The sequence below is a fragment of the Oryctolagus cuniculus genome, chromosome 21 (genome assembly GCF_051225735.1).
Source record: "Oryctolagus cuniculus isolate XC-2025 breed Fujian yellow rabbit chromosome 21, ASM5122573v1, whole genome shotgun sequence".
NCBI classification, from domain to species: domain Eukaryota; kingdom Metazoa; phylum Chordata; class Mammalia; order Lagomorpha; family Leporidae; genus Oryctolagus; species Oryctolagus cuniculus.
This window is the reverse complement of record NC_142887.1, coordinates 8,204,419-8,218,401: the sequence shown is the minus strand read 5'-3', so window position 1 is coordinate 8,218,401 and position 13,983 is coordinate 8,204,419. Positions and strand designations below refer to the sequence as shown.

General features: G+C 52.5%; 1 long non-coding RNA gene across 1 annotated transcript; it reads left to right on the top strand.

The window, feature by feature from the left end:
- The first annotated feature begins 341 nt into the window (after positions 1 to 341).
- LOC108175700 (uncharacterized) lies at positions 342 to 6,807 on the top strand. Its single transcript, XR_001792370.4, has 3 exons — positions 342 to 573; positions 5,453 to 5,567; positions 5,663 to 6,807. It is a non-coding gene; the product is annotated as an uncharacterized LOC108175700 (long non-coding RNA).
- Positions 6,808 to 13,983: the final 7,176 nt, after the last annotated feature.

Here is a 13,983-nt window from a genome sequence, read left to right as displayed (position 1 = left end):
CACTGTCCACTCTGCCTGTCAAAAAAAAAAAAAAAAAAAAAAAGAAAGAAAGAAAAAGAAAAAAGAAAAAGAAAAGAAAAAAAGCCTGCCGCTGGGAGAGACTAGGAAAGCTAGAAACTTTACGAAAAATACGCGGGTTCACTGACAGCCGAGAGCCATTGACAGAACTGCATTGGAGGGGCCGCGCCCGAAGGCTCCGGAGATTTTCACTTTCTCCCTCCAGCATTTCCTGGTTTCTGGCAGCTCCCCATAAGAGGCTGAGAAGTCCTGGGAGATCTTCCAGAAGGCAGGAAGTGGGCGGGGTTTTCCAGAGCCTCAGGAAGCTCAATACACAGAGTGCAGGGTTACCAAGTCAAGGAGGGTGGAGAAGCGAAGAAGGCAGGGTGGGAGGGGAAGCCAGGCGGGTGAGCCTGTGCCCCTGCTGCGCCTGCCAGGATCCGCGGCTGGAGCCTGGGGCTCTGGCAGCTCCCGCTTGTCCACAGGCTCAGAGCAGGCAGCAAAAACCACACTCAAGGATCTCCTAAACCCTCGAGAAACTCTGTGCTCACCTCCCGACTTCCTTCTAGAAACAAGGTACTGGGGAGGGGTGGGGGGGAAGAAGGCAAGGGACAGGAGCTCTCGGAAGACCGGCTGGTGGATTTCGGGTCCGGGAAGCTGAGCTGTTGACTCTGGATTCTGCGCTGAGGGTCGCAGAGGCCAGGGAAGCAGTGGGTTTTTCCACTCCATTTCTCCCCGGGTGCTGAAGACCGCCTGTCACCGCGGTGGGCTGACAGCATCGAGAAAGCGCTGGGTTGCAGGCCCAGCCCAGCCCAGCACTGTTGGCTGTGGAGCTGGTGAACTGGGGACTGTCACCCCAGACACAGGACTCATTGGTTAGGGAGGGAATGCAGGTGAGACAGCACACGGGGTCCTAACTGAGGCTGTGGCTTCATCCCGGTGAAGCTGCACTGACGTATTGTCGGTGGATTCCGCCCAGGGCTCCGTCTCCTGGCTATAAACCAGAAGTCATCAGAGCAGCTACCTCGGGAGAAGAGCTGCAGGGGCGGCTGCTCCAGGCACTCACCCCCCACAATGGGGGGGGCGGCTGCTCCAGGCACTCACCCCCCACACCGGTGCGGGGGGGGGGACATTCTGGTGGCAGCTCCACCCCCAGTCCCAGCTCACTGCTCATGCACACCCCGGGAGGAGCAGCTGACAGCTCAAGTGCCTGGGCCCCTGCCACCCACCTCCTCCAAACACAGTGCAGGCATTTGGACAGCGAGCACGCGGATGGGCGCTCTCCGTGCCGGTCTCTGTCTTTCAAACAAATAAATGAAAATTATAAAAAAGAACAGTTACAAGAACTAAATGGTTAATACTGGTCAAATATTAAGAGTTCTTAGCATTTAGGAATGTCTTAAGATGGCATGGTTACTATTAAAGCCAAGGGGTTGGGACCAGCACTGTGGTATAGTGGATAAAGCTGCCGCCTGCAGTGCTGGGATCCCATATGGGCGCCGGTTTGAGTCCCGGCTGCTCCATTTCTGATCCAGCTCTCTGCTATGGCCTGGGAAAGCAGTGGAAGATGGCCCAAGTCCTTGGGCGATAGGGGAGCCCCGTGGGGTTTCCTTGCACCCATGGGGAGACCTGGAAGAAGTTCCATGCTTCGGGCTTTGGATCAGCCCAGCTCTAGCCAACCTGGCCAACTGGGAAGTGAACCAGCAGATGGAAGATCTCTCTCTCTCTCTCTCTCTCTCTCTGCCTCTCTATAACTCTACCTTTCAAATAATAAATAAATAAATAATCTTAAAAAAAACTTAAGTGGATGAGATCCAATCAAACCATTTTAACCAATTATGCTTTATGATACAGAATGACAATCATTCCACATTTGTAAAGAAAAGCTCCAAGCTGGCTATGGGAGACTGTTCCCGTGACTGTGAGCCAAGTGTCTTCCGCGCTGCCGTGGACTCCATGGTGCTGCGTGCAGAGCACCGACGACACTGGGTGCACCCCCAGGATGCACACGTACACCAGGAGGTGTGGTGTTGGCCCAGGCCAATGTCCAACAACAGAAGACGTGTGAGAACGCTTGTGAGAGGTAGTTGCAAGTGTTTATTATACTTGTACTGACACAAATGGCGTATGTCAGCTACTTCCCATTACTGTAAAAAGACAATATTATTCATTATAAGTTCCGCATAGGAAACTGGTACTCGGTGACGTCTCTGTGGATTTGGCCCAACTGGTGTCTGTCTAGACAAATGCGGTTTCCGTTCAGCCGTGATCCGACCTCTGGGACCGGGTCTCAGTCTCTTTCCACAGCATCGCGTGGGTTAGAAGTGGTCGGTGGTCTCCTGCAGAGCTGCTCTCCACCCTCGTGTGGTTCGTGTTTGGTAGCTGCCGCCCCTGCCACCTCAGTTCCATGCAGGCGCCCTCTGCTCGGCTTTTGAAATAATCGCAGGAGTGGAACGGTGCTGGGTTTGCAATACTGAGCAGTGGCTGTGCGCAGGGCAGGCTCACAGAGCTCTCGCTAATCAGCCTTGCGAGCTGGCCGGCGCTGGTTCAGGCACCACTGCGACCTGCCTGTGCCTGCTGCCTTTAATCTGAATTATGCACAGGCTTAGGCGTAGAAGTGGCTGTGAAATCTTTTATTATCCCCATTAATTTGAAAAGAGGCTTCTGCAATTGCCTTTGATTATGTGTAACTCAGTCCTGCTTCTGCCCGGTTTTGCATTGTGGCAATAGAAGAAAGTTCGACATTGCAGGCTAATTATACATTAACAAGCCCAAATTAACTGTGGCACAAAAAGGCTTTTCTATTGGATTAATTGAAAGTCTCTCTGGGTGATTGGAGAATTCATCTAATGACTTCGAATAAGCGCTTTTCAGAGTGAATGGCGACTAATGAATAGTAAATCGCATAATCAATTCTACCCCTGCTGCTGCGATTGGGAAAGTCCCTGGCCTGGGCAGCCCTCGGTTCAGATTTTGGGAGCAGCACGACGCTGCTTTTCAGAGCCACAGGGCTTCAGGTCAGATCCCAGCTACGCTGCCGTGCTGGGTGACTCCAGGCTCCCTAGCCGCTGCGCACAGGGCACGGCAGCCACAGTGCCCGGCGCTCCCAGCAGCACACCCTGAAGCAAGCCACAGGCACCCGCCAGAGCCCTGGCTCCTCCCGGAACACAGCAGCGGGTGTCCTGGATGGGCTGTGAGCCACTCAGGAACCGGAAGCCGGAGCCTGCAGGACGGGGGAGGGACATGGCAGGGCAGAGCTCCCAGGGCCAGCAGAAGCCGCAGCCTTGCAGGGGGAGGCAGGAAGCACCAAACCGTGGCCTGGCGGGGAGGACACAGGCGGAACAAAATACTCCTGGCTGCTTTGCTCCTAAACCCGGTGCTGCCTCCACGGGCTGAGCAGGAGCAGATCCAGTGTGGGAGGCAGCCCAGGCCCCACAGTCCTGGGAGCTAAGGAGGGGGCAGGGCGGGGCTGGGAGCGGGGTGGGAGCATCGGACCAGGCCTCCTGGAGAGGACGGTCAGTCGCTGGCAGTTGTGCACCTGGGGTGCCGGCACCATGGAGGGGGCCACCCCCAGCCCGGCCTCTCCTACTCCGCAAGGGACTGGACCACAGATCGTCTGCGACAGTGACTCAGACCTTTTGGGTTTGGATCCTCTCCTTGTCACCGTGCCTGGGATTGGTCATCTCCTTAGAATTTCCACAACGCTCCATACTTTAGGTCGCTGCAGAAACGTGAAGTTGTCTTGAAGTCTTTTTTTTTTTTTTTTTTTTTTTTTTTTTTTGACAGGCAGAGTGGACAGTGAGAGAGAGAGAGAGACAGAGAGAAAGGTCTTCCTTTGCCGTTGGTTCACCCTCCAATGGCCGCCGCGGCCAGCGCGATGCGGCCGGCGCACCGCGCTGATCCGATGGCAGGAGCCAGGAGCCAGGTGCTTTTCCTGGTCTTCCATGGGATGCAGGGCCCAAGCACCTGGGTCATCCTCCACTGCACTCCCGGGCCACAGCAGAGGGCTGGCCTGGAAGAGGGGCAACCGGGACAGAATCCGGCGCCCGACCGGGACTAGAACCCGGTGTGCCGGCGCCGCTAGGCGGAGGATTAGCCTAGTGAGCCGCGGCGCCGGCCTTGAAGTCTTTCAACCTTCTCTGGGCAGGTAGGCGTTCATCTGCAGATGACCAATGAAGGAACTGAGCAGGGAGTGGTTAAGGGACACAACTCTGTGTGCAGCTTTTCACCTAACAGTTGGAGAATTTAGCCACGTTCCCTCGCTGATGTGCAGGCATTGCCCTCATCAAATTAAACAAATCCACCAAGTCCAAGGCCTCCAGTGTACCCACCTAACCTCCCGTGCTCCCTTGGAAGCTAAGCCAGATCCAGGAAACACATTAGCAACAGAAAGAAAGAAGGAGAATCAAGCTTGACTTGCAAATTCCTTGACTTTTCCAAGAACTACAATAAAGCTATTTACTGCTTTTTGAACTCAAGAAAACCACTATTACTCATCAGCCCCAGGACGGGCACAGGGAGGGAGACGCGCTGAGTCTTTGGGAAAAGACTGAATCACACTGAGCATAGATCAATCAATGAGCACAGAAAGTCCCCATTTTTTTTTTCTTTGTTGATTTGTTTTGCGTTTGAAGTAAACTGCATTTTCTTTGATGCAGAAGGGTTTTGTGACTGTGGCTGCTGTTTTCCCTGGTTTTCCTTTTTAGGCAAATCAGCTATCAGTACCCATACCCTACATTTTTCAAAAAGATTATGGATAAAAACGATTAATCATCATTAGATGATGTTCTTGCTTAAATGTTCATGGACAGATGGACAGAAACCACCTCTGTTTTCCAAGCTCCTGTCAGCCCATGACCCTGCAGAGCCCTGGGTTTCTTTCTTTTTATTTATTTATTTTTTGACAGGCAGAGTGGACAGTGAGAGGGAGAGACAGAGAGAAAGGTCTTCCTTTTCCATTGGTTCACCCCACAATGGCCGCTGCAGCCGGCGCACTGCGCATTGATCCGAGGCCAGGAGCCAGGTGCTTCTCCTGGTCTCCCATGCGGGTGGCAGGGACCCAAGGACCTGGGCCATCCTCCACTGCCTTCCCGGGCCACAGCAGAGAGCTAGACTGGAAGAGGAGCAACCGGGACAGAATCCGTTGCCCCGACTGGGACTAGAACCCGGGTTGCCGGCACCGCAGGCGGAGGATTAGCCTAGTGAGCCACGGCGCAGGCCTGCAGAGCCCTGGGTTGCAAACAGTGCCACTGTGGCATTACCTGGGCTAATGAGGTTTGCGTTCTGGGACCCAGGAGTCACAGCGGCCTGAGCGTCACTCTGTGGGCACTGACTTGCAGAAGAGGGCGCTTAGCACACTGTGGGATCTGCCAGTGGCCTTAGATACCGCGTGTGAGGCCTTGACCCTGGAGCCAGGAGCCCTTCCAGCCTCAGTTTACCATTTCGTCTTCCCGAGGGTATTGCTTGGACACCACGCATCACCACGTGTGCCAGAGCCAGTCCTGAGCCTGGAGGAAGATAAACATTGCTGGTCACGGTCCTCCTTACAGACGGACTCTGTGCAATGAGATGTAAGTGGAAGCTGCGGAGTAGAACTTCTGGGAGAGTTTCTTTAGAGGACACTGACCCAGCTGTACTTTCCCTTTCATTGTTTGCTCATTCCTAGGGATGCTGATGCAATGGCTGGTGCTACAGAAGCAACCTGCAGCAAAGAGTCTACTTTATGGGTGAAACTGGATGAGAAAGGTGGCAACGAGAGACCGATTCCAAAACCAATGGTGATGACGTTTCTCTGCGGGGTGGACATTCGGCCTCGTGGTTAAGACACTGGTGGAGACCCCTGTGTCCCACATCAGAGTGACTGAGGTCTGACGCCCACGTCTGCCAGTGCTGACCCCGCGGGCAGCAGCGGCAGCTCCAGGACCGGCTTTCTGGAGCCCACGTGCAAGACCCGGCTTGAATTCCTGCCTGGTGCTGTGGGCCTCTGGGCCGTGGACGCCCTCTGTCTGCCTCTGTCTCTCAGATGAAATAAACCAAAAGGTTTCCGCTGCTGGCTCTGGACTGCACGGAGCAGACGAGAGGGGAGAGAAAGCTTTGATGAGCCCCTCCTGTTCCGCTGTCAGCAATACAGGAGGTATTTTATAAGGCTTGTGTTTATTTACTTGGGAGATAGGCAGACAGACAGAGTCCCCATCTACCAGTTCACTCCCGAGAGCCTGCAACAGTGAGTCTGGGCTGCACGGAAGCCAAGGGCTGGGAACTCATCCAGGTCTCCCACGAGGACAGCAGTGACCCAGCGACCAGAGCGTCACCTGCTGGCCCCGGGGTGCAGGTCAGCAGGCAGCTGGAGCCGGGAGTGGACCTGGGACTCCAGGCGCCTGCACGCAGGGTGCTGGTGCCTCGCCCGCACCCTCACCACGGCCAAAGGCCCACGCACAAGCGTCTTCAGATAAGAGGACAAGGGCACGGGGAGCGCGTGCCCGGCTGGTGGCCACTGCTCCCCATCCCCGTGCGGGGACTCCCGGGAGTCCTTGGAAGAACAGCCTGTTCCTCTGTGCGGCGGTGGAAGGGCGGGTTTCTCTGCGCAGCGGGCACAGGAGGCAGCGCGAGGCCCATGCTGCACTGTCCAGCGCACGGAGTGGAATCCGGCCGGGCAGCAAGTAAGGCTCAGAAACTGACCACTCCCACGCGGCTCTAGATTGCAAGTCAACGCTCTCTGCTCTGATTTCATGGGCTAATGTGTGCAGGAGGAAAACATCTGTCTTTGACCCTTGAAAAATTTTACAAAAAATCAAATGCTACTCTTAAGAAGCAAAGCCTTCGTGTCATATTTTCCAAAAAAAATGGATAAAATGATTAATCATCATTAGAAGTTCTGTATATTCTTGCTTAAATGTTCATCTTTTTCCAGCCGCGAGATAATGCAAAAGTGTTAGGTCACAGAAGTGATAGACAGCTGCCCATTAAATAGACGCATAGTCACCCCCGGTCGTCTGTTAGGGTGAAAAGTCAGCTGCCTCTTTTCTCTTTCAGAGTTCATTCTGCAAATTTAATTTATTGATTTTACTTATTTGAAAGGTAGAGAGAAAGAGAGCGGCAGGCACACAGAGCTCCCCTCTGTGGGTTCTCTCCTCAAACGCCCCCAGAGGGAGGGGGGCTCCAGGCCGAAAGCACGACCTGGCGCCGTCCGGGTGCAGCGACGCCCGCACTCAAACCAACCGGCTGCCTCCCAGGGGTGCACATGAGGATCCCAGGAAGCTGCCGTCCAGAGCAGACGGGATTTCCCTCCCCGCCCCCCAGACACTGCAGCCCTCTGCTGCCTTCCCGGGCACGGTAGCAGGGAGCTGGATCGGAAGAGGAGCAGCCAGGATTCAACCAGATCCCACGTGAGATGCCGGAGTGGCATGTGCAGCTTAACCGGCTGTGCCAGACCCAGCCCTGGAAACCGTGTTTGGCGGAAGACCCCGCCCGTGTCAGATCCAGGCAGAGGCACTGCTGCCTGGGAGAACGGGGCTGCTGCGGCCTCTGCGCCGATTCCTCCACCAGCAAACCATGCACATTCCAGTCCCGGGCATCTCACGTGGGATCTGGTTGAATCCTCGCTGCTCCTCTTCCGATCCAGCTCCCTGCTACCGTGCCCGGGAAGGCAGCAGAGGGCTGCGGTGTCTGGGGGGCGGGGAGGGGAATCCCGTCTGCTCTGGACGGCAGCTTCCTGAGATCCTCATGTGCACCCCTGGGAGGCAGCCGGTTGGTTCCGGTACGTGCGTCGCTGCACCTGGACGGCGCCAGGGTCCTGCTTTCAGCCTGGAGCCCAGGGTCCTGCCACCCGTTTCCCACAAGGCTGTCCCCTCCGACTGCGCCCCAAGAACTAAGCACAATCCCGAGCTCTGCCACTTGAAGATCTGCGGCATTTGTCCGGCAGTTCTGCTTGGTTCTGTTTGCAGTGAGCTGGGACATGATGCCGACCTCTACAAGATTCCATTGCTTAGAAAACTGTTCAAAGGGTGGAAGAACAGAAAGCGGGGCTCAGACTGCCTGGCCCCCGGGGGCTGCGCTGTGGGCAGCACGCTGCAGGGCTGGGAGACTCGGGAGCCCGGCCGCGTGCTCACGGCGCTGTGCCAGCCAGCTCAGGGGCCTTCCGGACGAGCGTGCACTCCTCTCCACCGGAAAACGCCGGGCGATGCCAGCGAGGCCGGCGGCTCAGCGGGGCGCAGGGGAGAGGGTGAGACAGGCCGTGGAAGAGGATGGCAGTTTGCTAAGCACAGCAAATAGGCCAACAGCTATGCTCAGACTGCATCTTAAACAAAGAAGGCTCAGGCCTGCACAGCGTCACCGCGGACTCCAGCAAACTCCAACCTCGTCAGGAGAATGGCCGCTGCATCTCCACCACACCGTCCCAGCCGCTAGGACAAGGGGGCTTCCCGCCCCGAGGCGCGGAGCTGGTGTTCTGATACCAGGACCACGCACAGCCCTCTTGGGGAAAGCCAGGTGCAGGCCAGGCCACGCACACGCTCCCAGCAAGCCCTCCTGAGTGAACTCGGGCAGCCACGCACGGGAAGGGCCACGCGCCAGCCCCACGGGGCATTAACACAGGGCATCAAAGTCGCCCGGAGGCCGCACAGTCGAGCAATGCCAGTCACTGCCTCAGTGGAATCGGGTCAGAACCCATTGGATCGCCCCAGCAAACCCAGGACAAAGGCAACACTCAGTACTTTCTCACGATAAAAAGTCGGAGCTCATTAAGAGCCCCAGGGAGCTTGCGCTGCCTGGAAAGCTCTCGGGCCGCCGGCCGCGGCCGGCTTGTTCTGGACTCTGCAGCTGGTTGTGGGCCTCCCAGGGCAGCTGTCAGCTCAGGGGGTCCGCAGTCACTTCCTTCGGGGGAACGCGCAGGCACGCCAGGCGCCCGCGGCATAGCTGTGCACGTGTGTTCTCACACACGCGTGATCAGGTGGGACAGGCCATGCGCTTGGCAGATGACGTGCCTTGCGCTAGGAGATGCTGAGGAAGCCAGTTTAAAAGCTGTGGAAGTAGCCGAGTGACTCCGTTATGGAGCACGTTGGGAGGTGAGCTGGATGGACAAAAGGCTGAAGTTTCCACACACGTGGAGTGAATAATGTGAAAATTAATTTAAGTAAAAATTCCATTGTGACCACATGAAAAGCACTAAAATACTTAAGAAAAATTGGCACGAGTTCAGAATTTGTCCTCTGAAAACGACAAAACAGTGTTGAAAGTAATTACTTTTTTTGGCTGGAGCAGTTAGTAAGGAAAAGAGACAAAAGACGCCAAGAATGGAAAGGAGACTGTGAAGCCGGGTTTATACAGACACAGCGTCGTCTTGTGCTCAGAAATCCCAAGGAATCCACGTTAAAAATGCTGGAAATGGCCCTGAGATCAGGAAACTTTCAGGCACAGTTACAATAAATAAGCTGGTTGTATTTTCAGTCAGTGGTCCTGAGCAAACTGAGAATAAAGTTAATAACAAATCATATTTGTAATGGTAATAAAAATAGTCCATACAAGTACATGTTCAAGAGAAGTCTGAACTTCACTCTGAAAACTAACATTGTTGTTGAGGGAAATTAAAGACCTAAAAATAGAAAGAGACTCCCTGTTCCCGGGCTAAAAGGCTTAAAGCAATTAAGATGCCAGTCCCCTCCAATTGATCTGAAGATTAAACACGATCTCTCTCAAGATCTCCGTGGACTGCACTTAGAAAATTGCAAGCTGATTGCAGAATTAGTGTGGAGATTCAAGAGACCAAGAACAAGCCGCACAATCTTGAAAAGGAACAAAGGAGACCTCACCTCTCTCAAGTCGAATACTTAGTGCACAGCCTTAGTGGAAAAGCAGGTGTGGTGCTGACACAGGGCCAACGCACAGCTCAGTGGAGAGGCAGGGGAAATGCAGGAACAACCCCTCACGTCTCTGGCCGGTTGACTTTGGACAAAGACCTTGAGCCCCTTCAGCAGGGAAGCCAGTCTTTCTGCCCCGGCCCCAGAAAACAAATATTCACCTAAAGAAAGGAGTGGAGTCTTTCCTCCTGCCATGTGCAGAAATGAGCTCAAAGCGAGCCCAGGGCATCCAGGTTGTAGTTAAAACTCTCAGACCCTTGGTGGAGACTTAGACACAGGACACCTGGGAGACACAGCAGGCTCAGGCGCCGGCCACTGTAACAAACTGAATGTAGCCATAAAGCAAGTCACACTTTTTCTTTGTTTGGTTTCCCGGTGCGTATAAAAGTTACAGTGACACCATTCAGTCATCTACCAAGTGTGCAATAGCCATATGTCGAAAAATGTACACACCTTAATTTAAAGATTCTTTATTGCTAATAAATGCAGACGACCCCCTGAACTGCTGGAAGAATGACATTGATAGATTTGCTAGGTGCAGTGTTGCCACAGATCTTCAATCTGTAGAAACGCAATACCCGTGAAACACTGAATCCAAGTGCAGTGGACCAAGGATTGCCCTGCAAAGCTTCCTGCCTCGTGTTAGCCGGTGCTCCCGGGAGTAACACCAAAGCCTGGGCTTAGCACCTGGCGTGAGGATAGATTTTCTGCTTTGGACTCAGTGTGCACTTCCATTCTCCCTAATAGCTGACATCTGTCACCTGCTCAAGCCCCCTACTCTGTCTGTCCCTTACAAGCAGCGTCGGGGTCTGTGTGCCGTGGTGGCACAGTGGGGTGTGAGCAGGGCAGTTACCCTGCATGGGCTTCTGGGAGCCACCCCAGGGCTACAGGGACCAGCACCCGCCACGGAAGCTGATCTCCGTCTGAGCCAAGCCTGTGCAGCTCGTGCCCCGTGCATTGCGTTTTCCTCGATGACTACAGGACCAGGATGCAGGGCTCGAGTGCTCGGCTTCTGCTCCTGATAACAGGTGTCGGGCGCCGGAATCTGCTCCTCAGACACGGTGCACAGCTCTGTGCTGTCCTCACGGTTACTGAACTGCACAAGGACTGAATCTCAGAGTATGTGAATCGTATCGCAATAAGACTGTTAGAAGGGATGTTACTGAGATGATTAAGTGGGGTAGATAATTAAACCTTAATAAGATTAATGAGGCAATTAACTGAAATACTGTACTAAGAGCCTGAACATGGAGCTGGGTTCGCTGTAAGCCTTCAACAAGAGTGAATCCCAGCCCTTATCACGGTTTTCCCTCCTCCCTCACCCGGTCCCCTCCCCGGCATGGTTATCAGCAGCTCTTGAAGACCCCTTCACTGAGAATGCAAACTTGGCGCTTGTTCTTTGTTTCTGACTGAAGACGGCCATTTCCATGCTGGGGTTCGGTTCCTTCTTTTTCATAAGCAACTGATTCTTCACCACCGTCTTCGGAAAGATGAGTGAGGAGAGGAATCGCTGAGCCACTCAGCCAACATACCAGCACGAGCTACCCGTGTGCGCCGGTGAGGAAGTCGGCCGACAGCTCACCTGCGCAGTAACCGCCCTCCACCACCGCCACCCTCTGGGCTCAGGTGAGCAGTAAATTCATTTTTGCAGAAGCAAAAGGACTCAGTATAGAAAAATCAAATGTACATTTTCTAAGAAAGACTTTGTTTTAAAACGCTTATTCACTTTCATATTATTTTAAAAGGGTGGGGGCGGGGAGAGAAAGAGGGAGAGATCTTCCATCCACTGATTTGGACTGGGCAAGGCCAAAGCTAGGAGGGATTCTGGAACTCACTCCCAGGCCTCCCCACTGGGGCAGGGGCCACAGGTACTTGAGCCATCAGCTGCTGCCTCCCAGGGGCACGTAGCTGGAGGCTGGATGGGAACAGAGGCGGGACTCCAGCCCGGCTCGCCCGTGTGGCATGAGGGCATCCCAAGTGCATCTTAAGCCCTGAATCAAATGCTTACCCCAGGCTTGCATTTTGTGATATTAGACACCTGTTCATTTTCATCAGAAACGCTGTAAATGATAGGAGTGCTAATTTCTTTATTTTTAATAAAAAACTTTTATTTAATAAAATATAAATTTCAGAAGTACAACTTTTGGATTATAGCAGTTCTTCCCCCATACCCACCCTCCCACCCACAAACCATCCCATCTCCTACTCCCTCTCTCATCCCATTTTTCATTAAGATTCATTCTTAATTATCTTTAGATACAGAAGATCAACTCTATACTGAGCAAAGATTTCAACAGTTTGCACCCACACAGACACACAAAGTATAAAGTACTGTTTGAAGACTAGTTTTACGATTAATTCTCATAGTACAACACATTAAGGACAGAGATCCTACATGGGGAGTAAGTGCACAGTGACTCCTGTTGTTGATTTAGCAATTGACATTCCTATTTATGACGTCAGTAATCACCCAAGGCCCTTGTCATAAGCTGTCAAGGCTATGGAAACCTCTTGAGTTCACAAACTCCAACCTTATTTAGACAAGGCCATGATCAAAGTGGAAGTTCTCTCCTCCCTTCAGAGAAAGGTACCTCCTCCTTTGATGGCCCGTTCTTTCCTCTGGGGTCTCACTCACAGAGATCTTTCACTTAGGTCATTTTTGCCACAGTGTCTTGGCTTTCCATTTCTGATGAGGGATATATATGCGTTTTGTGCCTTGTGGTCTTTGTGCCATGTGATCATTACATAACAGGCACAATATTAATCATTTTCTTAGTTTATAATCGCAATGGTCACTCCTTTAAATAAAATATTTCTAATAAATGTCATTAACAGGAAAGTCAATAAAAGCTCAATAAAATGCAAAGGTAGCGCTTGCTCATGGAACAAAATCCTTAATATTGTCCGATGGCAATATTTCCTAAGTGGATTTGTGGATTCCACACAGTCCGTACGAAAATCCAAGATGAGCTCTTGGTAGAAGTCAACGAGTTGATGTTAAAATGCTATGAAGATTCAAGAATCACAGAATGGATGAAGCAACTGAGTTCTCCCATCTCTAGATTTCTGGGTGCGCAGCAGAGCCCTGGTTGTCACGTCCAATGTTTGCACAAGATGAGACTTCGCGAGGGGCTTCAAAAAGCGCCTGGAAAATGGAACTAAATGAAGCGCATTTTGGTTTAAAATTTTTTGAAATCTATGTGTATGCAAGGGCTTTGCAAAGTCCATGAAAAAATAAATATTATGAAAAAGCTTTGCATGGATTTCAAACTGTTTTGCACACAAATGTATCTTCTGTTTCCATTTGACCTGGGCTGCATGACATGGCCCCGTGGATGAATGGCATGGAAGTTTAAGTCCAGAAGTAGGTAATGGATGTGGCGAGCACGAGAAAGTCAAGGGGGTAGCCAGCACGGGGAAGCACTTCTCTCTCCCTCACCACTGGAAGAGGGGACTCCGCCTGCTGAGATGACCCGCCCCTCCTCACAGGGTTAGGCGTAGAGCCACGTGTGCACAGCGTGCTGTCCTTCCACTCCATGGCACAGACCCAGGAGAAACGAGGCTGCATGCTTCTCTCCGGAAATGTAAAATGACTGAAATGTGTACTTTAAGTGGATGAATTGGATAATGTATATACTATCTCAAAAAAAGATGGACTCACAAGAAAAGTCACGTTGCATCTGGCGCAGTGATTGCAACAGTTGAAAGAGATGGTCTAGGGATGATTTGTAAGGTGCTGTATTACCCTCCACTTCTGTTCTCTGATGCTAATCCACTCAAATAAGAGACAAAAGGAGACAAAAGGAGACTTTGGGGTGGCTTTTGACCTGCTCTCCATCAATGAAGAAATCCAAATGTTTTCCAGGAAAAGAGGCAGCAAATAGGCCAAGAGATGTCTAAGGGCAGCCAGCACAGTGCTAGTGTGTCATTCTGTTTCCTAGACCCGACCATTGGGTGAGACCTGTGCAAATAACGCACAATAATGCAATGTTTTGCAAACCAAAGCTGCAAACAGCACACTTGATCGGCCTCACTGTTCAACGGTGCGGAATCCACTACTTCATGATCACTTTTTGGAAAATAAAAATCTTTGCATGAATACAAGAAATAATTAGAATTAGGATTTGGAAGG